This window comes from Balaenoptera physalus (genome assembly GCF_965194825.1).
Source record: "Balaenoptera physalus genome assembly, chromosome: 8".
In the NCBI taxonomy this organism is placed as follows: domain Eukaryota; kingdom Metazoa; phylum Chordata; class Mammalia; order Artiodactyla; family Balaenopteridae; genus Balaenoptera; species Balaenoptera physalus.
The window spans coordinates 89,994,940-90,019,066 of NC_138887.1; the positions used below are offsets into that span (position 1 = coordinate 89,994,940).

The following is a 24,127-nucleotide window of genomic DNA, read 5'->3' on the forward strand; positions in this document are numbered from 1 at the left end:
TTAATATTGCACGTGTTATTTTACCTTCAACAAGCAAGGTTTACCTCAACCTGCATGGAATATACAACCACAGGCATATTCTTTTATATGACTAAGTTGTCAACCAATCATGCTTTGGCATTTTGAGTTGAGAATTAGAAAACAGAAAACTAACCAAAAAGATATTTTTTCTGAGGCCAGATCCACAAGGAACCAGGAGTAGAGGATCAGTATAAAAAAACAATACAAACAAGAAATTTTAATGAAAACTTTTTTTGATTGGAATTGAGCTATAAAACTTCAGCTGTTTGATAGCATCTATTGAATAAAAAGCTCAAAAATTTTTTATTCATTCTTTAAGTTGTATATTTAAAACTTACATGTTTCTTTCCAATTTTTTTTCAGATATCTTTTTCTTCATTTATGAAACTTTCCAGGACACAAACTGCAACTTGTAAATAATTCTGGCTTGGCAAGTCCTCATATGTACTTGCAGATTACATACTGTTCTGATTAGGCACACCAAACATGCTACTCAGTATGTAGATGTGTTTCAGCTCACTATGACAGCTGATGTCTGATTCACTATGCTGACTGCTCAAGGCATTTGTACTAGTTCAATATTCTTATTTATTTATGTCAAAATTTTGCTGTAAACAAAGCAATTGAAATGATGTATCAGATGGCTACTGACAAAGAGTTTTTTAAAAACTACTCACTTGTACTTTAAAGGAAAGAGAAATCACATAAATATGTCAAAGTCCTATGAAAATAAAGTAGCTCCTTTTAAAAGTAAAATAAAACCAGTGACATTCCATCATTATTTGTTTCCTGTAACATTTTAGTTACCTGCCAGACTGAAAGAACTGTCAATAAGATGGTTTGAAACATTTGCTTCAGAAAAATAATTTCTCCATTAAGAAAAAGTCCTTTAAAGAAAAAAAAGACAAATTCTCCTTTTAAGTTCACCCAAGTCAGAGCTAAATCCAAGTGCCTGTTGCTCTTCCCTACACAAACTTCTGCATGATTTAATCAGAGAAAAATCATTGGGCAGGCAGGATAATATGCTATTTTACCTTAACAACCAGCTGTAAATCACGCCATCAAGTGAAACACTTGTTAAAAGCTTAATGGGCAGAGAAAAAAAAACCTTGCAAATTTCCAAAACAAGAACCTATTCCTGGGTTTTTCTAATAAATTGCACCCACACCCTGATTGGCCACACAGCAAGAAGGCTCAACTTATTGCCTAGGCAATAAACCCAGTTTTCTCAGTGGAGGGAACACACTGTTGAACCATATCTTCCTGGCATTTTTATCTCCGTTCAGGGATTACTACAGTGTATAATTTAATACTGGGAGGGAGTACCTGAATAGCTCTATTCCCGTGGTAGACAAAAAAGGAGAAAAAAATCTATATATACACATGAATTAAGAAGTACGTCCTTTAAAAATCACCAAAATGAATTTACGTTGTCTTCCAAATGGTTTTCATTGACCTCATGAAACTCATCTAGGATTTAAAATGGAAGTGGGAACAAAAGTTAAGCAAATAACTTTCTAAAATATCACAGGAGAATGAAAGAGAAAGGGATTAAAGAAGGATTAAAAGATAGAGGGAGAAATAATGAAAAAGGAGGAAGAAATGAGAAAAGCATTTGAGGGGGGCGGTTCTAGGTTGTCTTTACCTCACTCCAAAACATATTAAAAGTAAAGCCTTCTAATTATTAAGATTGCATTGAAGTCTGAACCAATCTAATTCAAACCAATTGCATTCCTTTATAATTCCCTGGTAACTAATAGAATAAACACATTATTTTTACCTAAAGGGCTACTAAGAAAAAAATGTAATGTGACTTTTTAAAGTTTGGAAATTGCTTATAATATTTTTCTTCCATAATATGTTCAACATCAGAATCTCAATAATTTGTCTGAATAAAAGTGACTTGACAAACACACAGAAATATAGTTGTCAACTACCCTGCTTAGGTAGATTTGTGGAAAAAAGATCTCATAAAGATGCAATATCATATTTTTCAAAGAAAGAGCCTGGTTTGTTCCTTCACTTCTAATTTCTATGGTAGTAGAGATTTTCTGCTTCCGTATATTAATGACAATTTATTTTATCATTCCTTTTTTAAAGTTGTGCTTTGAAATGCACAAGTTTGACTATGGACTAAATTCAATGACAAACTGGCTTAGAAAGAGAAAAAGAAAAAAGAAAAAAAACAAAAAGAAAGAAAGAAAAAACAACCACTTAAATAGAATGCTTCTTCATTGTTCTAATTTGGATCATTTTGTTGTTAGTTCTATTGGGTGTGGATGACTAGGTCAATCTATCCGCTTATTAATTAGAATTTTCTGAATTAAATAAAAAATAAAGAAGATCTGCCTGAAACCAGAGATAATAGTTCATAAGTTAAGAACAGAAACATGAAGGAAACATACCTTTAGGGGCATAGTGTCCTCTGATAGATAAAAAACCCTCCTGCATTGAATGCCTATCCTGAAAAGCCATCTTTCTTAAAGATAGTGCTTATTTTACATTCTGCTAAAATGAGCCAATTAATATTCAAAAATAAGTTTTTCCATAATAAGATGCTATTAACATGTCCTTAACTCTCAAAGCTTTTAGAATCTGTATTTCTCTGTGGTGAAACCATACCCTTTGTCTATGATGCTACCAAGCTGCCATTTATTTGTTTTTCAACAAATTAGGTCTTTTTCTCAACTACCAGAATAATCCAGTCATATAAGGGTCCAACAGTAGTCACTTAACCGATTTGAACAGTCTCTTCAAATGTAAAATAAAAATCTGGTCTCTAAGACTCCTTCCTGTTTGTCATGCCTATGCTATTATTTCAGCCATCTGAACAGCTCAAACTGATCACCAGCATGTGCTTTTTTTGGGGGGGTGGGGGTGGGAGGGTGAAGGGGAGGGCTGTCACTAACACAAAGAGACCAAAACTTTGTAAAAATATCTGTTCAATCTAGTCACTCAAGTTGAAAAATGTGCCAACCTTATATTTAATTTCACCATTTTTTTTGTTATTAATTGACCAGTAATTCAGTTATAAAATACATTGATATGTCTGAACTGGTGTTGAAAGAAAATATGTACTTAAACTGGTTAATAAATCACAACTGGAGGAAGGGGTATCAGGTAAACTCTTTGGGTAGCAGAATAAAATTTCAATAATGTAAATAGCACATTATCTATTTTCTGCTTCTGTTATAGTATAGTTTCTGATTCTCCAAACTGTTGTCTGACAGGTCTGTGTTCTCCCGGCCAGGTGGTGGTACATTTTTCAGCTTGTCAAATTTCCCCACGCCCTTTTTCATTATACAGCATTGCTCTGTGCTTAGCCACTGTATCCGTGCATGCAGACACACTCTACCTTCAGTGTAACACTAAAATTGATTTGCTAGGCTTTCCTTTGCTTCTTCACATTTCACATCTTCCCATTGAATTTCTTGTGTCAGGAGCACAGCACTATCTTTCTACTTCCATCCTCAGAAATCTGAACACTCTTTGGGTTTTCTGAATATTTAAGTGGTTTTGTGACTGATGTCAGTGTCATTCATTCTATAGTACTGTGTTCAATACAATTTTGTATTAATCTTTGAGAGTAGTCAGTGCTCATTTTCATTTCTGATTCTTTCTGTTTCAATGTTGTTGAATCTTATTGGTCTTTTTGTCTGAATTAATGACAGAAGAATTTTTTGAGTAAAAAACAAAGTTCTTAATTAGTATTTCCCCCAGAAAACATACATTAAAAACAAAAAACCCCTTCATAATATAATATAGATCTGTTTGAATAGTTTATTTTCTATAAAAGGGATATACAAGGAAATGGCAAAAACTAAATACCCCTACACAAATGAGAAAATATGCTTTCTTTTCTTGCAAAAGTGGAAGAAATGAATGTAAAAAGATTCAGGCTTGCAATTATATGATCTAAGTTGGCACCAAATCATGGATGTTCTCTGAAGAATTCAAAGCCTGACCATTTAGTGCTCGTTGATAAGGCATATTTATTGTAGTACAGTGTTTTAACTGGTCAAATTTCGAGACTTTTGGAAGCGTAGGCGAAAATTCAAACTTCTTTACTAAAGTATAGCCATTGTGTAATAAAATACCCAAGGTGATTCATTCAGTCAACCTGATATCTACTCATCAAGGAAGAGAACAAGCTGAGAAGGTATTATATCTTTCTCTAGCATAACATGTTAAGTGCAGCATTCCAATCTAAAAGGTAGAATTGTTCCTTTGAGTAAAATAATTAATGAGCCCAGCAAAAGGAAAGCTGTTACGAGAGAGACCTCTAGTGGAAAAAAATGCAAGTGCCTTGGAAAGGGGTTTTATTGTTTATGCTTCATCTGAGAAACGGAACTTGCATACACTATTTTAAGACAGCGTCGACAAGACAGCAAACTAAACTCCTCTTTCATCCTGAGTACGTGCGATTTCTTTAGGCAAATAATGATTTTCCGAACGGAGCCAACAAAGTGCTTGAGGGAGACAACTTCTTAGACATTAGATTTTGGAAAACATGTTACAGGTGTCTAAGAAGAAAGACAAGATTTGTAAAAGAGGGAAACCAGAATTTGGAGGCATTCCATAAGCTAGGAACTATAGCCTTATTTGTTTGTTGAATTATACTTTAATTGTAGGTAATTGTTTTACATATAAAATATCAAAGCAATTTTCTATGCGTGGAGGGTAGAAGCAGGGATTGGGGATTTTCCATTTTTTCATGAACCATAACTTTTAATAATAAAATATTAATTCAATGTTATTTTTAAAGAGAAACAGCAAAGGCTGGCAAATGCAGTGTAAGAAGGCACCCAAGTACAGGTTATTTAGAGAAAATAGTTGCCTCTGGATTAGAGTGTCTCATTCAACTGGTGCTCCTTAGTTTTAAGATTAGTTTTCCTCTGTCCTTCATACAATTGCATTTAATTCTCCCTCTGATGTATAACTAATTTTAATCACTTATTACAGTTTTCTACTTTAAACAATGGTAATGGTAAATATGATAATTAGGATATGTTTTCTGGCTAGAGATATAGCAGTAAATCCCAGAGAAATCTGGGTCTGCTAACTGTGTTTATGAACTAGGTAATAAGTTCTAATTTAAATTAGGACATCCACTTGAGTTCAGAGAAACACGGTGACCCAGAGCTACATAATTTTTGAAAGTGCTCCAGGCATAAGGAAGAAAGTGAAAGAAGTTGATAATCCAAAGGTGTAGTATTAACTCAGCACTGAAACATGGTCACAATTTTTAAGAAAAGTATTATAGCTGTGGGAACCAGTTGCTTACAGTAACAATTTCTGAAATTTGCTTCTATAATAATGACAACTGTTACATACACTTTTAAAAATTTAACCACAATAGAGCTTTAGGTTTTGTTATTGTTCAGATGTTCATCCAAATTTAGGAAAGGAGTATTTTGTGAGGCTATTTTTTACTTTCAGTGTAGTCCCTAGTTTTCTTATCCATTTTTAATTCTTCCTATTGTCTTTAATAAAACTCTCTTCAATTTCTCCTTAGGACAATGAAATTTTAGAGCCTATTTGCAAGGCAGGTTATTAACAGCCCTTATATTCCTCATACGAATATATCTCAGTTAATGCTGAAGAGGATCTATCTTTCCATTCTTACCAAAGTCTGAACATCCCATAAAACAGGACATCATAATTCCGAGGAAGCGTGCTTCATGAATCTTTTCAAATTTGGGCTGGCGGCTGGCAGCCAGTTAAATGAGAATTGGTAGTGGGGGGGTAGGGGTTACTGGAGAGTGTCACTCAAATTTTATTTCCCTGACTTTGTTTCCAGTTTAGAATGGCATTTCTTCAGAGGAAAAAAATAGCTTCAAATTTTAAAGGCTTTGAATGAGATTTTTTATATTTAAAAATAATTATAATGGCTAACAGAAAGTGTCCGAAGGTAGAAGAACATAAAGCAACATATTTGTCTGTCCTCCTTTCTGGTTCTTTCTTCTTTAAAATAAAGCTATTCACATTCCTAGCTTGCTGTGTGTTCTTCAAATGAAACTGCACATTTCAGTTTATAACTATTTCCCCTAACAATGTTGAACCCTGTCTCTATCGGCATGTACACCTCGTGAATGGTTTCCTTGCACTCTTTCTGATCTTAATAGATCTCACCATTCATGTTCCACAAAAAGACTAATTTCCACAAGCACCGTAGTACGCGAGAAAGAGTGAAAGTGAAAACAAAAGCCTTCTGAGTTTGCCAGAATTCTCACTGGAAAAGGAAAAGTCACAATCGGGTCTGGCTAAAGGGGGTAAATGCAAACCATTCTTCACTTACTACCTTATGCCTTGCTTGAGGGCCTCATTCATACACACACACACACACACACACACACACACACACACACACACACACACACATACTGGCAACAGGAAAGAACTCTGCAAATACAATTTCATTCCTATTTTAGGTTTGTTGCAGACCCTTGTCTTAATTATTAATTTTTATACACCTACTATTGCCCTTTATGCTTCTCTTTTGGGTGCAAACAAGGGGGGAATAAAGAAAGAAAAGAAGGAAGGAAGAGAATCAGAGTCTTTTCTGCCCTAAACATGGGCAATATTTTTCATTTCACTTTTTAGTTTGGGGCTGTGTTTTCATACACTTTTTTCAGGCTGCAATAAACTGATTCAGAATTTATCATTTCCCACCATTCAATGTCATCCTCACCCTTATTCCCATTCTAACCGCAGGGACCACCAAGTAGGCACCAGATGTGCTGTTACTGAAAAGCATTCTAGCGAAAAACAAACACCCTTGGAATGGCACTCAGTCGACCCAACTTCTCATTTCTGCAGCGTTGGATTATTGTCACTGCTCTGTCACTAAACAGGTCACCTTAGGAGGTCCCTAACTCCTCTGTGTTTTGGTTTCTCTATCCTCAACATATAAAGATATCACTATTTGCCCTAATGGAATGTTGATATAAAGGTGAAATGCTTGGAAGAAATACAAATACAAGGTAACATTATGCATCTGAAAATGAAGACAGCAGCTGTCGGATGCTGTTAGAATTCCTCTGCTTAATAGAATTGATGGCTGTACTTGAAATCCTCCAGCTTAAATCCTTTGCCCATTGCTTTGGGACCTTGCTAGAGCCATACAAATGACTGACGCTGAATTGTGGGTGAGACTAAGCCAAACTTTGAAGTGACCTGTGTTTTCTTCCCTTTGCCAATAAAGCAGCTGTGGCCAATTAGTGTTCAACACCATCTTCCAGCTGAGAAGCGATTTCAGGTTCCAGATGCAAACTGCATCAAAGAGGGCTAGAGTGTCTAATCCCTGATTGTTCTAGGCTTTTCATCCTCAAGGAATTTCAGAGGAAAGAAGGACCTAAGAGGTTATCTGGTTCATTCATACAACAGGAATTATTTAAGCACCTACTAAGTAAGCAGAGCTTTCTCTGGTTTGTGAACAAGAACATTTCTGGTAGGAAATATCCTTGAGATGTAAGTTATTATACCCGACATCTTAATCAATTCAAGATTTTTTCACTAGAGTTAAACATTACGCTTACTTTCCCTTTATCATGAGAAGTCACAAAGGTCAGTCAGTATAGATTTTCTGGAAGACCATTGTTCCTACATCAAATATAGGGAAATAGTAAATGGGGGTTGTTCACCTATCTTCTTTAAAAGAACGTGCACATAATATGGGCTTGCTTTCCTCACTAGATATGCTATCTAAAGTATCTCTTCCAACTCTAAAACCTTTGATTTTATTTTTCTTTGTTCATATGGTAAAATTCATAGTAATTTGAAAATAGCACATATCAGCGTGAGCTTCAATTTGTGTTTGCATATTGTTCTGCAGATGTTTGCACACAGAAAAGAATAGAGAAATTACCAGATAGTGATTAACATAACACTGCTGAGGTTGTGCAGGTGTAACTTTAAATTGTGTTATAGTATACTGTACATATATCCACCTCCTTTATTAGACTATGAGTTTTCTGAGGGCAAGGATCATAGGAATCTTCGTAGCTCTAATATCCTGAATTTATTCATTTGTGCATTCATTCTGCATTTATTGAGCACCTGCTACATGCCAGGAATATTGTTAAGTGTAGAAATTTTTACGAAGATGAATACATGATCCTAGCCCTAAAAGAGCTCACAGTCTAATGGAAATAAAATAATATTATATTACATGATTTTAGCAACCGTACAGTTTGAAAAGCACATTTACTTCCATGATATCCTTTGAACCTTAACAACCATTTGAGGTTGGTATAATTAGCTCCATTTTTACAGATGAGGAAAGTGAGTTTCTCAGAGGTTAATTATGTTGCTTCAGGTCACTCAGCTAATCAATGGCAGATCACAGGCTCTAGGCTTCTTACTCCAAATCCTGTGGGTGCTTAACGAATACTAATCCAACAATACAAGATCGTGTTGTTGGATTATTAATATTTTTGGATTATTAGTTGTCTTCTTCTGATCAAATGAAAATATTTATAAAACATCTTCCTAAACATCTGTCTTAAATCCATTCCATAAGTAAATTACATGGAATAAAAATGAAACTCCTGATCTGACCAGATGAATTGTGAACACAGAATCTTTCAAAATAAATAAAAATATTCACATACCCTAAAAAATTTAGTAACACAAATCTGATTCAGTCCATTTCAACTGTCAAAAAAACTGCTTTTGTGCATAAGACATTGCATGCAATAGAAGGATACGTTAGTACTTGCCCTCATGGTTCCAGTTCAAAGAATTACTGTGCCAGAAGTTGTTTCCTCTGTTACCGGTCCAGGAAAATCTGATTCTTGTTAGTATCACTTCCTATACATGGGAAAAGCAGGAGAATAGTGCTTTGATTCAATCCAGTCTATACATAGCACTGTGCCTGCCAGGCTGGATTTGTATTAAAAAGAGAAAAAAGAATATGTTACCCAAAAAGCTTCTGTGTTGCAACCAGAGGGGTGGTGACGCAGGGGGCTAGGGCGACGAAGACATCCTGTGTATACAGGAGAAATATTATAAAGAATCATTTAAGACAATCAGACCATATGACACTCATGTTAATTAGAATAAACAGTAGATCAAATGAGATACAAACTGCATAAGGAAATATTAACTGAGGAATCATTTAAAGAGCGTTAAATGTTCTAAACGTCAATATGACATATCTTGATTGGAATAAACGTAGAAAGTTCTGGGGATCTCATCCTGATTTTGAGTCTATTTTATTCTCAAGTATAGCTAAGCTACACAATAAGCAGTGGCACTTCTGTCCCATATTTGAATCATGAGCTTCCCCTTCTGCTTTTTCTTTTAAATTTCCCCAAACCAAGGTTTGGAATAAAAGAATGTTTAAGATTATTGGCAATACTGTGCCATGCGGATGTTTGAGCATCTCAGACTGAACACTAGCAAGCTGCAGATCACAAAGCAAGTATAATTGTGCTGTTATGTATCCTGTTCATTCATTCATTCATCCACTCATTCACTCATTCATTCTATACATTTTTATTGACCATTTACTCTGGGGTTATAAAAATGATGAAGCATAGTTCTTTCCCAGCAGAAATCCACAGCTTAGTGAGGTAAGAAGGACAAATGCAATTGTCTCTTTCAGTGAAAATATACCAGTTAATATTGAAGATGAGAGTCAAAATGAAGAAGAAGAAGGCCAAGTCACTTGATGAGGGTATAATGCCAAGGTAATGATTAGGCCTTTAAAGAAGGGGGCACTGCATTGTTCATCTTTATCCCCGTGGTGCCTGGAAGCTTTGCTGATACGTGGAAGACAGTGAATGAGTGAATGAATGAGTGAATAAACATTGCACTCAAAGAACCCCAGAAGAGTCAGTTTCCTTGGCTCTGGTGAGTAAATAAATGTTAAGCTAAGGGTGAATGAAAGATATACTGCAGGCCTGGTGCTCAAAATATCTAGAAATGGCAAGTTTTCTTGCATGAGTAGCTTGACCTCACACTGCACTGTATTTTTCACCCAACAACTTAATCATTTCATAAGATGGACTAAGTGAGAAAGGAGAATAAGTTGACCATGTGATAGTTAAGTCACACCCTGGTTTCCATAGGGACCTAGCCTACTCTGTACAGTCCATACAGCCTCAGTATAATATCTTGGTTTTAGGGCTCCTAGTGAGTCCTGAGGGTTTTTTTACCCACATACTGAAAACAATCTGTTTTTATGTTCTGCATGTGACATCACTCTGACATATTGTAAATGTGATAGCGTATTTTATGGCACTGGAAAAATAAGCAAGGAAAGGAAATATCCTTCCTCCATGCTTTGGTCAAATATATTTTGCAGTTAACTAAACTTAGCACACATGGGGTTTCCAGAAATGTTCAGAGATGAACTTCCTACTTTGAGTAAAGTTGAGCTAATGAATGCAACTATTCACAGCAAAACTTAGAGATTCCTTGGAAATGTATTATTTCCTGTTTCCAAAGATGTATTAGCTCCTCTACAAAAAAGTCTTTACTATAATTCTAGTTCTAGGTCACTAATATTGAAAGGCTTATGGCTCACTTTCAAGCTCTCAGCATGCAAATAAAGGACTAATATTTGAAGGTTTCGATGGATTTAAAGTTGTTTTTTCCCCCCATATCTAGCAGAATCACAACTATGGGCTTGGTCTCATTTTTATTGAACAGTCATTAGGCAGAGGAGAAGAGAGAATAAAATGGAAGGAGTTAAATTCAAGTAGAGGACATATGGAGAAAAAAGGGATAGGAAGCAAACAGAACCAAAGCATTGAAAATGGGTCAGCCATGAGCTTCCTCTCCAACAGAAGGTCACTTTGGATCCAAGCTCTTTGCACTTTCCTGATGCTTTCAGAGGCAGGTCTTATACTTGCTATTTGCAAGCGCAACAGGGCAAGAGGCTTATCATGTAGGTTTTTGAAGATTACACAGAAAAAAGTAGTATTTAGTCATTTCTTCAAGTATTATTCAAAATCTCAGGTTATAGCATCTCAGGTTATATGCCTCAAATTATTTCCTGACTTTGTCTCCCTGAAAACAGGCAGTTGAAAATATCCATTAGTGTGTATTGCTTAAATAGATTGCCCCAACTTACCCTGTTAATGTAAGTCATCTCAGCAGTAAAGATTAAGTATGAAAATTATTTTTCATTAGGTTTTAATTTGTGACTTATCTTAGATATGTCAATAGGATAAGGCATTTGGTTGATTCGTTTTTAAAAAGTTAAGGAAAAAAGAATATATAATTAAGTTCAACTTGTCCAGTGTTCCTTAAAGATTTAAAAAATCAAGTTCATATGTTGACATGTAAAAAATGACATGAGAGAAAAAAAATTATACTGCCTAGAAAAAAAAAAGCATAACTGGTTTGCTATCTGTCTTCCAGCTGACCCACACAGAGGAATTTTATTCCATTATTTTGAAGTAAACTGCTACTTGTAAAATTATAAGCATAAGTTTTTTGTTGCTGTTGTTGTTCTAGCATTTACTAGGGATGTTTAAAATAATCTTGAGTTACTTAGGCAGCTATTTATTGATGCATTTTATGCCTTTTGTTAGCTATAATCTCAGTCATTTTAGCACACAGAGCCCTAATCTTCAAGTCTGTCAGTCCCATTTTGCATTACAAATCATTTGTAGTTTTATAACTGTCATTTCCAAGGACATCTGGAAAAGATGGATTTATAAAAGGTTACCATGCATTCTAAGAAGGCCGAGAATTAGCATGACTTTGTAAAGGTTCTTATAAATTGAGCAGCAGCCATCACTGACAATAAGGTGTTTTCTGCTTTTGTCAAGTATCTTTATTTAAATATTAAGGGAGAGATATGACCTTTGACTTTGGAGATCTCTGTGACATGGCAATGGCCCAGTGTATTAGCTGTCAATGGAGTGCTATGGCCTGACTCTCTCAAGACCCCTATTTGTGGACAATGTTATAATAACCCTTCCATTAGGCATCCCCAAGGCAAATAACCTCAGCTTTAACAGAGTCAGTTTAAAATTCCTTAGAGTAACATTAAGAGACGATCTGGTTTGTGTCAGTTTAAGATCAACTACTCCTTGCATAGGTTCAATTCTGTAAATTTTAAGTAGCCACAGTTATTTAAGAATTATTTCATAGATGCCTGCGGGTAAATATTAGACACATAGAATATAGAAAAAACCCCATCTACTTCTTTGATTTCTTAACCAGCCTCTTTAGAGACTAACTGAATCCAAATGGGCTTGAGGATCTATTTTTTTAAATGACTCTTTCTATCTGTATACATATCTTTTGTTCATGGAAATTTCATAGAGTTGCTGCTTATGGTATGCACAGGATTTGAAGACATCAAATCACAATTGGAAGAGAGAAGATAATATTCATTAGGAAGCAGCATACCTCCCTATGTGTGCACCAGGGCTAAGTAATGGTTACAAGACCAATGGTTTTGCTCAGATGAGATGCTTGCATTTGAATCACAAATTATTATTGCCCTCATTTATAACTACTTATTACTAGGCTCAGACTTTGTGAGGAAATCTAAAGTCAAAAGACACATTTATTCTGTGAAAAATCAAGGTCAAGCTGTCCTAAAATGCTTTAAAAAATCGTAGTTGTCTTCTTAAGTCTTAAAATAAATCATTGAATTTGATGTGAACACTTCAAATACTTGGCCATGAAACAAATTGAGTGTCTCCTCTGAATCCAACTTTTGTGTTTGGGTGTCTGTGACATCGAAAATGTTATTAAATGTTATTAAAACATTTAATCAAAATTAAAAAATAACAAATTCATTGGTGACTATAGATGGCTTCTCAAGTGCAAACTTCACTGTTTTATATCCTTAGTTAAATACAAATTAATAAATTGGTTTAATTTGGAAATTTTATTTTTAAAACTAAGGGGAAAGTCAACAAATGTTTATAGAGTGCCTACAATGTATACATGACATTGGGATTAAGTATACACATCTTTCAATATTCTTTTTATTCTTACAGTAAAAATGCAGCCAATTTTTAAAATAACAGACTAATTTTAAATTATATGTTTAGTACTTGCCTTTTGCTTATTGATACCAAAGATGTTAAAGGGTAAATAATTATTGATTGGATTAAGTTTGTCCCACATCAGGTTAACTGCTATAAGGAAAAAAGAAAAGTGAAATGATACCATGAGCTAAAACCCCAGTGCTCATAAACAACATTTAGCTTTTGATTTACAGTGAAATCACAATTCTTCATTTCCTGTTCCCTCTGTCTCTGACATTGCATGAGAGACCATAGGGCAATACATGCCCTACGACATAATATAGGATGTAATTTAAAGGGTTCTATTGATGCTGTAAATCACAAGGAGTTCTGCTGAAGCAGTTTATGAATGACAGTAAAACACTAAGACTGGATTATATCATTAGAATTATGTACCACGTGCAGTTATTATTATTTGTAATTGGGGATAAAGTTTTACAAAACACATATATGGGAATGTCATTTTTCTTGGTATTTACAGGCTTCTTTTATGCAAGAAGATGTGTTTTTGGATAAAATAAGAAATCCAGGGTTGTAGAATATCTGTCATTCTGGAGAAAGTATTTGTGTGCTCTGAGAGTAAACCATAATAGTTAGAACATATTCTGACCGGTCATACAAAACCTAATTGCTAGAAGTACAAAAGACTATCTGCATATGTGTTACCAGCAAATTTAATAAGTTTTCTTAGTACACAAAAGGACATAACACCACAGTGACTATGATAGTATGATGTTCTAAAAACTAGCTGAAGAGTGTAAAATATCAACCACCTTGTTAGTGCTCTCTACAAGAAATTTACAATTATGATGGAATTAATTTTCCACTGAACGGACTGGTTTTTGTTGACATATAGCCATTCTGAAACTCTGAAATAATGTATTTCCAGTTTCTTTTCTGGGAAGATAAAATGACAATGGTAGTTCTTCAACTATTCTGGGCATATCTTTGATGATGAAGAGGAATTCCAGTCTTCTAGCTCGTTTAGTTATATTTTTCTGTTTTGAGTAAACTGTCCTAGTGGATGTGTCTATGCGACTAAGCCAGATGGCCTGGATTGTAGCCAAACAATTCTTCCATCTGTTATTTTAATTTTTTTCTCAAAGAAACTAAGATAACATATAGCGGGATATCACAAGTAATTTCAGAATATTCTAGGTTGGCTCTTCAGATTAATTACCCCAAATGAAGTCAATCTCCCAGGAATATTCTAAAATAAGTTAAGACTTGAGCATTTCCTACTTTTCTCTCTCAGGCATTGAACAGCAATGTCCATCAACCCCAAGCTTACCTCTAGTTTCCCAAGAATCAGATAAGGCACTCCAGAATTATTCTCCTGGATTGTCACCTGTCAGAGCCATGTCCTATCATTTTTGTTTGTTGCTGCCATATTTCCCTTTCCACAGAAACAAATTTGTTCTAGTTTTATTCCTGCAGGAGAAGAATAATAATTAGCTGTCTAATAAACTATCTGCATTTATTTGCAAAGGCATCGATTACTATACGGAGAGCATTTTCAAGACACTTTCTGGTAATAACTCTAGAGTTAATTAATTCAAAGATCAAACATGAAGGCAAATCGAATGGGCAGTTGATACTGTGGCAAGCTAGTGTTAGCACTTAATTTGAATTGTTTGGGCATTGAATTCCATTCATCATGAAAAAATACATATATATTTATACACACACCCTATATATACACACACATATACATATAAATATAAATAAATATAAATATGTATATATATGTAATTCATCCCCAAACCTTAGCTCCACTCAGAAGAAAAATTTTTCATAGCCACTGATTTGCAGAGGCATTCAACATTTCAGAAGATGCAAGAAAAACTTATAACACTGTAATATGTCTAAGAACAAGATTTCAAAAATAAGACTACCTGGGTTACAATTCTTACTAGCTGTGTGACTTTGGTCAAGTTACTTAACTTCTCCTTGCCTAAATTTCTTCATAGAGTAATACAGAAGATTTAGTACTTTAATTTATATAGAGTACCCACATCAATGACTAATAAGTGAAAATCATCATATATATGTTTGTCATTAAGAGAGTAAATTGTTGCCTAGAAAGAGCTTAATTAGCCAATATTCTGAAATATGAACACACATTTTTACAAAGTAAATTCTGGATTATTGAATTATTGACTTTGATTGTTAAATTCTGGATTATTGAATTATTGATTTTGATTGTTATCTATAGTTTCATAAATTTATTCATTCAACAGCTTTTTTAAACACACATGCTATGCACTAAGCTAGATGCTATGAAATACACAAAAAAAGTTTTAAAAGATCCTTTTTCTCAATGAACTTAAATTCTATTATACATTGAATCATAAGATATACATAAATAGTAATAATCCAAGATAGAAAGTGATAAGGCCATAAAGAAGGTAGAGATAATGTGCTATGACAGTTTAGACATGGTAAAAATGACTTCCAGCCAGAAGTCCTATGGAAAGCTTCTTGGAGGAGATGAAATTTGAACTGATTCATGAAGATTAATTAGCATGCAGAGATAAGAGGGATGCCCATTCTGGAGGAGCTTAGGGCACAAGGGCAAGAAAGTGGGAATTTCTGAGTGTGTGAAAGAGACGATAAGACACTCTATATTATCACTATTGGAAGGAGATACAGAAGCATGTATAAAAGAAAATAATAGGGGGATACTGGCAAGATGGCGGAAGAGTAAGACGCGGAGATCACCTTCCTTCCCACAGATACAGTAGAAATACATCTACACGTGGATCTGCTCCTACAGAACACCCACAGAACGCTGGCAGAAGACGTCAGACCTCCCAAAAGGCAAGAAAATCCCCACGTACTTGGGTAGGGCAAAAGAAAAAAGAAATAACAGAGACAAAAGAATAGGGACGGGACCTGCACCAGTGGGAGGGAGCCGTGAAGGAGGAAAGGTTTCCACACACTAGGAGCCCCTTCGCGGGCGGACACTGCGGGTGGCGGATGGGGGAGCTTCGGAGCCACGGAGGAGAGCGCAGCCACAGGGGTGCGGAGGGCAAAGCGGAGAGATTCCTGCACAGAGGCTCAGCGCCGAGCAGCACTCACCAGCCTGAGAGGCTTGTCTGCTCAGCCGCCGGGGCGGGCGGGGCTGGGAGCTGAGGCTCGGGCTTTGGTGCTAGCCGGGAAGGAGTCCGGGAAAAAGTCTGCAGCTGCCGAAGAGGCAAGAGACTCTTTCTTGCCTCTTTGTTTCGCGGCGCACAAGGAGAGGGGATTCAGAGCGCCGCCTAAACGAACTCCAGAGATGGGTGCGAGCCGCGGCTATCAGCGCGGATCCCACAGCCACAGGGGCGCAGAGGGAAAAACGGAGAGATTCCCGCATGGAGGCTCGGCGCCAAGCAGCGCTCACCAGCCCGAGATGCTTGTCTGTTCCCCCGCCGGGGCGGGCGGGGGCTGGGAGCTGAGGCTCGGGCTTCGGTGCGAGCCGGGAGGGAGTCCGGGAAAAAGTCTGCAGCTGCCGAAGAGGCAAGAGACTATTTCTTGCCTCTTTGTTTCACGGCGCGCAAGGAGAGGGGATTCAGAGCGCCGCCTAAACGAGCTCCAGAGACGGGCGCGAGCCTCAGCTAACAGCGCGGACCCCAGAGGTGGGCGCGAGCCGCGGTTATCAGCGCGGACCCCAGAGACAGGCAGGAGACGCTAAGGCTGCTGCTGCTGCCACCAAGAAGCCTGTGTGAGAGCACAGGTCACTCTCCACACCGCCCCTCCTGGGAGCCTGTGCAGTCGCCACTGCCAGGGTCCCGTGATCCGGGGACAACTTCCCCGGGAGAACGCACGGCACGCCTCGGGCTGGAGCAACGTCACGATGCCTCTGACGCCGCAGGCTCGCCCCGCCTCCTCCGTACTGCTCCCTCCCCCCGGCCTGAGTGAGCCAGAGCCCCTGAAGCAGCTGCTCCTTTAACCCTGTTCTGTCTGGGCGGGGAACAGACGCCCTCAGGCGACCTACATGCAGAGGCGGGTCCAAATCCAAAGCTGAACCCCAGGAGCTGTACGAGCAAAGAAGAGAAAGGGAAATCTCTCCCAGCAGTCTCAGGAGCAGCAGATTAAAACTCCACAAACAACTTGATGTGCCTGCATCTGTTGAATACCTGAATAGACAACGAATCATTCCAAATTCAAGAGGTGGACTTTGGGAGCAGGGTATATTAATTTTTCCCCTTTTCCTTTTTTTGTGCCTGTATATGTGTATGCTTCTGGGTGAGATTTTGTCTGTATAGCTTTGCTTTCACCATTAGCCCTAGGGTTAGGTCCATCCGTGTTTTTTTTTTTTTTTTTTTTTACTTAAAAAAAATTTTTTTCCTAATAAATGTTTTCTTAATAATTTTTTCCTTATTTTCTATTTTTAGAAATTAAAAAAAATTTTTTTAATAAGTTTTTTCATATTTTTTATTAAAAATTTTTTTTTCTTAATAAATTTTTTTCTTAATAATTTTTTTCTTATTTTTTACTATAAAAAATTAATAAATCTATTTTTAAAAATTAAAAAAAAATTTTTCTGAATACATTTATTCTTAATAATTTTTTTCTCCACTTTTTATTATAATAGCTTTATTTTATTTTATTTTGTCCTCTTTCTTTCTTTCTTTCTTTCTATTTTTTTCACCATTTTATTCTGAGCCGAGTGGATGAAAGGCTCTTGGTGCTCCAGCCAGGCATCAGGGCTGTGCCTCTGAGGTGGGAGAACCAACTTCAGGACACTGGTCCACAAGAGACCTCCCAGCTCCACGTAATACCAAATGGTGAAAATCTCTCAGAGATCTCCATCTCAACATCTATTCCCAGCTTCACTCAACGACCAGCAAGCTACAGTGCTGGACACCCTATGCCAAACAACTAGCAAGACAGGAACACAGCCCCATCCATTAGCAGAGACGCTGCCTAAAATCATAATAAGGCCACAGACACCCAAAAACACACCACCAGACGTGGACGTGCCCACCAGAAAGACAAGATCCAACCTCATCCACCAGAACACAGGCACTAGTCCCCTCCACCAGGAAGCCTACACAACCCACAGAACCAACCTTAGCCACTGGGGACAGATACCAAAAACAACAGGAACTACGAACCTGCAGCCTGTGAAAAGGAGACCCCAAACACAGTAAAATAAGCAAAATGAGAAGACAAAAAACCACACAGCAGGTGAAGGAGCAGGGTCAAAACACACCAGACCTAACAAATGAAGAGGAAATAGGCAGTCTACCTGAAAAAGAATTCAGAATAATGATAGTAAACATGATCCAAAATCTTGGAAATAGAATAGACAAAATGCAAGAAACACTTAACAAGGATGTAGAAGAACTAAAGAGGAACCAAGCAACGATGAAAAACACAATAAATGAAATTAAAAATACTCTAGACGGGATCAATAGCAGAATGACTGAGGCAGAAGAACGGATAAGTGACCTGGAAGATAAAATAGTGGAAATAACTACTGCAGAGCAGAATAAAGAAAAAAGAATGAAAAGAACTGAGGACAGTCTCAGAGACCTCTGGGACAATATTAAACGCACCAACATTCGAATTATAGGGGTCCCAGAAGAAGAAGAGAAAAAGAAACGGACTGAGAAAATATTTGAAGAGATTATAGTTGAAAACTTCCCTAATATGGGAAAGGAAATAGTTAATCAAGTCCTGGAAGCACAGAGAGTCCCATCCAGGATAAATCCAAGGAGAAACACGCCAAGACACATATTAATCAAACTATCAAAAATTAAATATAAAGAAAACATTTTAAAAGAAGCAAGGGAAAAACAACAAATAACACACAAGGGAATCCCCATAAGGTTAACAGCTGCTCTTTCAGCAGAAACTCTGCAAGCCAGAAGGGAGTGGCAGGATATACTTAAAGTCATGAAGGAGAAAAACCTACAACCAAGGTTACTCTACCCAGCAAGGATCTCATTCAGATTTGATGGAGAAATTAAAACTTTTACAGATAAGCAAAAGCTGAGAGAGTTCAGCACCACCAAACCAGCTTTACAACAAATGCTAAAGGAACTTCTCTAGGCAAGAAACACAAGAGAAGGAAAACACCTACAATAACAAACACAAAATATTTAAGAAAATGGGAATAGGAACATACATATCGATAATTACCTTAAATGTAAATGGATTAAATGCTCCCACCAAAAGACACAGACTGGCTGAATGGATACAAAAGCAAGACCCATATATATGCTGTCTACAAGAGACCCACTTCAGACCTAGAGACACATACAGACTGAAAGTGAGGGAATGGAAAAAGATATTCCATGCAAATGGAAATCAAAAGAAAGCTGGAGTAGCAATTCTCATATCAGACAAAATAGACTTTAAAATAAAGACTATTACAAGAGACAAAGAAGGACACTATATAATGATCAGGGGATCAATCCAAGAGGAAAGTATAACAATTGTAAATATTTATGCACCCAACATAGGAGCACCTCAATACATAAGGCAAATACTAACAGCCATAAAAGGGGAAATCGACAGTAACACAATCATAGTAGGGGACTTTAACTCCCCACTTTCACCAATGGACAGATCATCCAAAATGAAAATAAATAAGGAAACACAAGCTTTAAATGATACATTAAACAAGATGGACTTAATTGATATTTATAGGACATTCCACCCAAAAACAACAGAATACACATTTTTCTCAAGTGCTCATGGAACATTCTCCAGGATAGATCATATCTTGATCTATCAAGGCACAAATCAAGCCTTGGTAAATTTAAGAAAATTGAAATCGTATCAAGTATCTTTTCCGACCACAATGCTATGAGACTAGATATCAATTACAGGAAAAGATCTGTAAAAAATACAAACACATGGAGGCTACACAATACACTACTTAATAACGAAGTGATCACTGTAGAAATCAAAGGGGAAATCAAAAAATACCTAGAAACAAATGACAATGGAGACACGACGACCCAAAACCTATGGGATGCAGCAAAAGCAGTGCTAAGAGGGAAGTTTATAGCAATACAAGTCTACATCAAGAAACAGGAAACATCTCGAATAAACAACCTAACCTTGCACCTAAAGCAATTAGAGAAAGAAGAGCAAAAAAACCCCAAAGCTAGCAGAAGGAAAGAAATCATAAAGATCAGATCAGAAATAAATGAAAAAGAAATGAAGGAAACAATGGCAAAAATCAATGAAACTAAAAGCTGGTTCTTCGAGAAGATAAACAAAATTGATAAACCATTAGCCAGACTCATCAAGAGAAAAAGGGAGAAGACTCAAATTAATAGAATTAGAAATGAAAAAGGAGAAGTAACCACTGACACTGCAGAAATACAAACGATCATGAGAGATTACTACAAGCAACTCTATGCCAATAAAATGGACAACCTGGAAGAAATGGACAGATTCTTAGAAATGCACAAACTGCCGAGACTGAACCAGGAAGAAATAGAAAATATGAACAGACCAATCACAAGCACTGAAATTGAAACAGTGATTAAAAATCTTCCAACAAACAAAAGCCCAGGACCAGATGGTTTCACAGGCGAATTCTATCAAACATTTAGAGAAGAGCTAACACCTATCCTTCTCAAACTCTTCCAAAATATTGCAGAGGGAGGAACACTCCCAAACTCATTCTATGAGGCCACCATCACCCTGATACCAAAACCAGACAAAGATGTCACAAAGAAAGAAAACTACAGGCCAATATCACTGATGAACATAGATGCAAAAATCCTCAACAAAATACTAGCAAACAGAATCCAACAGCACATTAAAAGGATCATACACCATGATCAAGTGGGGTTTATCCCAGGAATGCAAGGATTCTTCAATATACGCAAATCAATCAATGTGATACACCATATTAACAAATTGAAAGAGAAAAACCATATGATCATCTCAATAGATGCAGAGAAAGCTTTCGACAAAATTCAACACCCATTTATGATAAAAGCCCTGCAGAAAGTAGGCATGGAGGGATCTTTCCTCAACATAATAAAGGCCATATATGACAAACCCACAGCCAACATTGTCCTCAATGGTGAAAAACTGAAACCATTTCCACTAAGATCAGGAACAAGACAAGGTTGCCCACTCTCACCACTATTATTCAACATAGTTTTGGAAGTGTTAGCCACAGCAATCAGAGAAGACAAAGAAATAAAAGGAATCCAAATCGGAAAAGAAGAAGTAAAGCTGTCACTATTTGCAGATGACATGATACTATACATAGAGAATCCTAAAGATGCTACCAGAAAACTCCTAGAGCTCATCAATGAATTTGGTAAAGTAGCAGGATACAAAATTAATGCACAGAAATCTCTTGCATTTCTATACACTAATGACGAAAGATCTGAAAGTGAAATTAAGAAAACACTCCCGTTTACCACTGCAACAAAAAGAATAAAATATCTAGGAATAAACCTACCTAAGGAGACAAAAGACCTGTATGCAGAAAATTATAAGACACTGATGAAAGAAATTAAAGATGATACAAATAGATGGAGAGATATACCATGTTCCTGGATTGGAAGAATCAACATTGTGAAAATGACTCTACTACCCAAAGCAATCTACAGATTCAGTGCAATCCCTATCAAACTACCACTGGCATTTTTCACAGAACTAGAACAAAAAATTTCACAATTTGTATGGAAACACAAAAGACCCCGAATAGCCAAAGCAAGCTTGAGAACGAAAAATGGAGCTGGGGGAATCAGGCTCCCTGACTTCAGACTATATTACAAAGCTTCAGTAATCAAGACAGTTTGGTACTGGCACAAAAACAGAAATATAGATCAATGGAACAGGATAGAAAGCCCAGAGATAAACCCACAACATATGGTCACCTTATCTTTGATAAAGGAGGCAAGCATATACAGTGGAGAAAAGACAGCCTCTTCAATAAGTGGTGCTGGGAAAATTGGACAGGTACATGTAAAAGTATGAAATTAGAACACTCCCTGACACCATGCACAAAAATAAACTCAAAATGGATTAAAGACCTAAGTGTAAGGGCAGACACTATCAAACTCTTAGAGGAAAACATAGGCAGAACACTCTATGACATACATCACAGCAAGATTCTTTTTGACCCAGCTCCCAGAGAAATGGAAATAAGAACACAAATAAACAAATGGGACCTAATGAAACTTAAAAGCTTTTGCACAGCAAAGGAAACCATGAACAAGACCAAAAGACAACCATCAGAATGGGAGAAAATATTTGCAAATGAAGCAACTGACAAAGGATTAATCTCCAAGATTTACAAGCAGCTCATGCAGCTCAATAACAAAAAAACGAACAACCCAATCCAAAAATGGGCAGAAGACCTAAATAGACATTTCTCCAAAGAAGATATACAGATGGCCTACAGACACATGAAAGAATGCTCAACATCATTAATCATTACAGAAATGCAAATCAAAACTATAATGAGATATCATCTCACACCGGTCAGAATGGCCATCATCAAAAAATCTAGAAACAATAAATGCTGGAGAGGGTGTGGAGGAAAGGGAACACTCTTGCACTGTTGGTGGGAATGTAAATTGATACAGCCACTATGGAGAACAGTATGGAGGTTCCTTAAAAAACTACAAATAGAACTACCATACGACCCAGCAATCCCACTACTGGGCATATACCCTGAGAAAACCATAGGTCAAAAAGAGTCATGTACCAAAATGTTCATTGCAGCTCTATTTACAATAGCCAGGACATGGAAGCAACCTAAATGTCCATCGACAGATGAATGAATAAAGAAGATGTGGCACATATATACAATGGAATATTACTCAGCCATAAAAAGAAATGAAATGGAGGTATTTGTAATGAGGTGGATGGAGTTAGAGTCTGTCATACAGAGTGAAGTAAGTCAGAAAGAGAAAAACAAATACAGTATGCTAACACATATATACGGAATCTAAGGGAAAAAAAAAAAAAAAGGCCATGAAGAACCTAGTGGCAAGACGGGAATAAAGACACAGACCTACTAGAGAATGGACTTGAGGATATGGGGAGGGGGTGGGGTGAGATGTGACAGGGTAAGAGAGTGTCATGGACATATATACACTACCAAATGTAAAATAGATAGCTAGTGGGAAGCAGCCGCATAGCACAGGGAGATCAGCTCGGTGCTTTGTGACCACCTAGAGGGGTGGGATGGGGAGGGTGGGAGGGAGGGAGATGCAAGAGGGAAGAGAAATGGGAACATATTGTATATGTATAACTGATTCACTTTGTTATAAAGCAGAAGCTAACACACCATTGTAAGGCAATTATACTTCAATAAAGATGTTTAAAAAAAAAAAAAAAGGGCCTCCCTGGTGGCGCAGTGGTTGAAAATCTGCCTGCCAATGCAGGGGACATGGGTTCGAGCCTTGGTCTGGGAGGATCCCACATGCCGTGTAGCGACTAGGCCCGTGAGCCACAGTTGCTGAGCCTGCACGTCTGGAGCCTGTGCTCCGCAACAAGAGAGGCCGCGATAGTGAGCGGCCCGTGCACCGTGATGAAGAATGGCCCCCACTTGCCACAACTAGAGAAAGCCCTCGCACAGAAACGAAGACCCAACACAGCCGTAAATAAATAAATAAACAAACTAGTGTAGTGTTAAAAAAAAAAAAAGAGACAAATACCCCTCCCCCGCCACATATATGAACAGATTGAACCTCCCTAGACTGATAAAAACAATTTACTAAAAATTTACAGCAAGTTTCATGTTTATTGTTAAAAAATGTAAAAATGTTTTCATTGCCAAAGCATAGTTTTAAAAAGTTAAAACATAACCTTCATATAAACATAAAATAAACTTGTATTAAAATCAATTGCATGACTACCAGACAAAATTCCTTTGCACTGCTATGGACAAGGATCATTTGCTTTTCTCTAATACAAGAATAATTTACATCACAATCAATTTTCTGCCAGTTCAGGTCTACCCCTTCAGAGTTGTAAAATCATTTAGTCAATTAAAAAGTCAATCAAAGTTACAAGCACTGGAAAAGCATCCAGTATTCTCTTTTACATTTTTCCAATTTTGAATACTTTTTTCTTAAAAGGGTAATTTTCATTGACACTGCTACAGTCAAGAAGCCCGAATCATTGTTAATTTA

The 24,127-nt window shown here is 36.9% G+C and overlaps 1 protein-coding gene and 1 long non-coding RNA gene across 7 annotated transcripts in view; one reads left to right on the plus strand and one right to left on the minus strand.

The window, feature by feature from the left end:
• LOC309665775 overlaps positions 1 to 24,127 on the plus strand; it is a 328,210-nt gene that overhangs the window by 230,781 nt on the left and 73,302 nt on the right. The gene's annotated exons all lie outside the window — the stretch shown is intronic.
• TFEC (transcription factor EC) overlaps positions 2,921 to 24,127 on the minus strand; it is a 688,992-nt gene continuing 667,785 nt past the window's right edge. For 4 of the 6 annotated variants that reach the window (XR_014266632.1, XR_014266633.1, XR_014266634.1 and 1 more), the window contains one exon: positions 9,054 to 14,450. The gene's annotated coding sequence lies outside the window, so the exon portion shown is untranslated. Of the gene's footprint in view, positions 9,008 to 9,053; positions 14,451 to 24,127 lie in introns of those variants that run through there. The other 2 variants (XR_014266630.1, XR_014266631.1) reach the window with 2 other exon arrangements.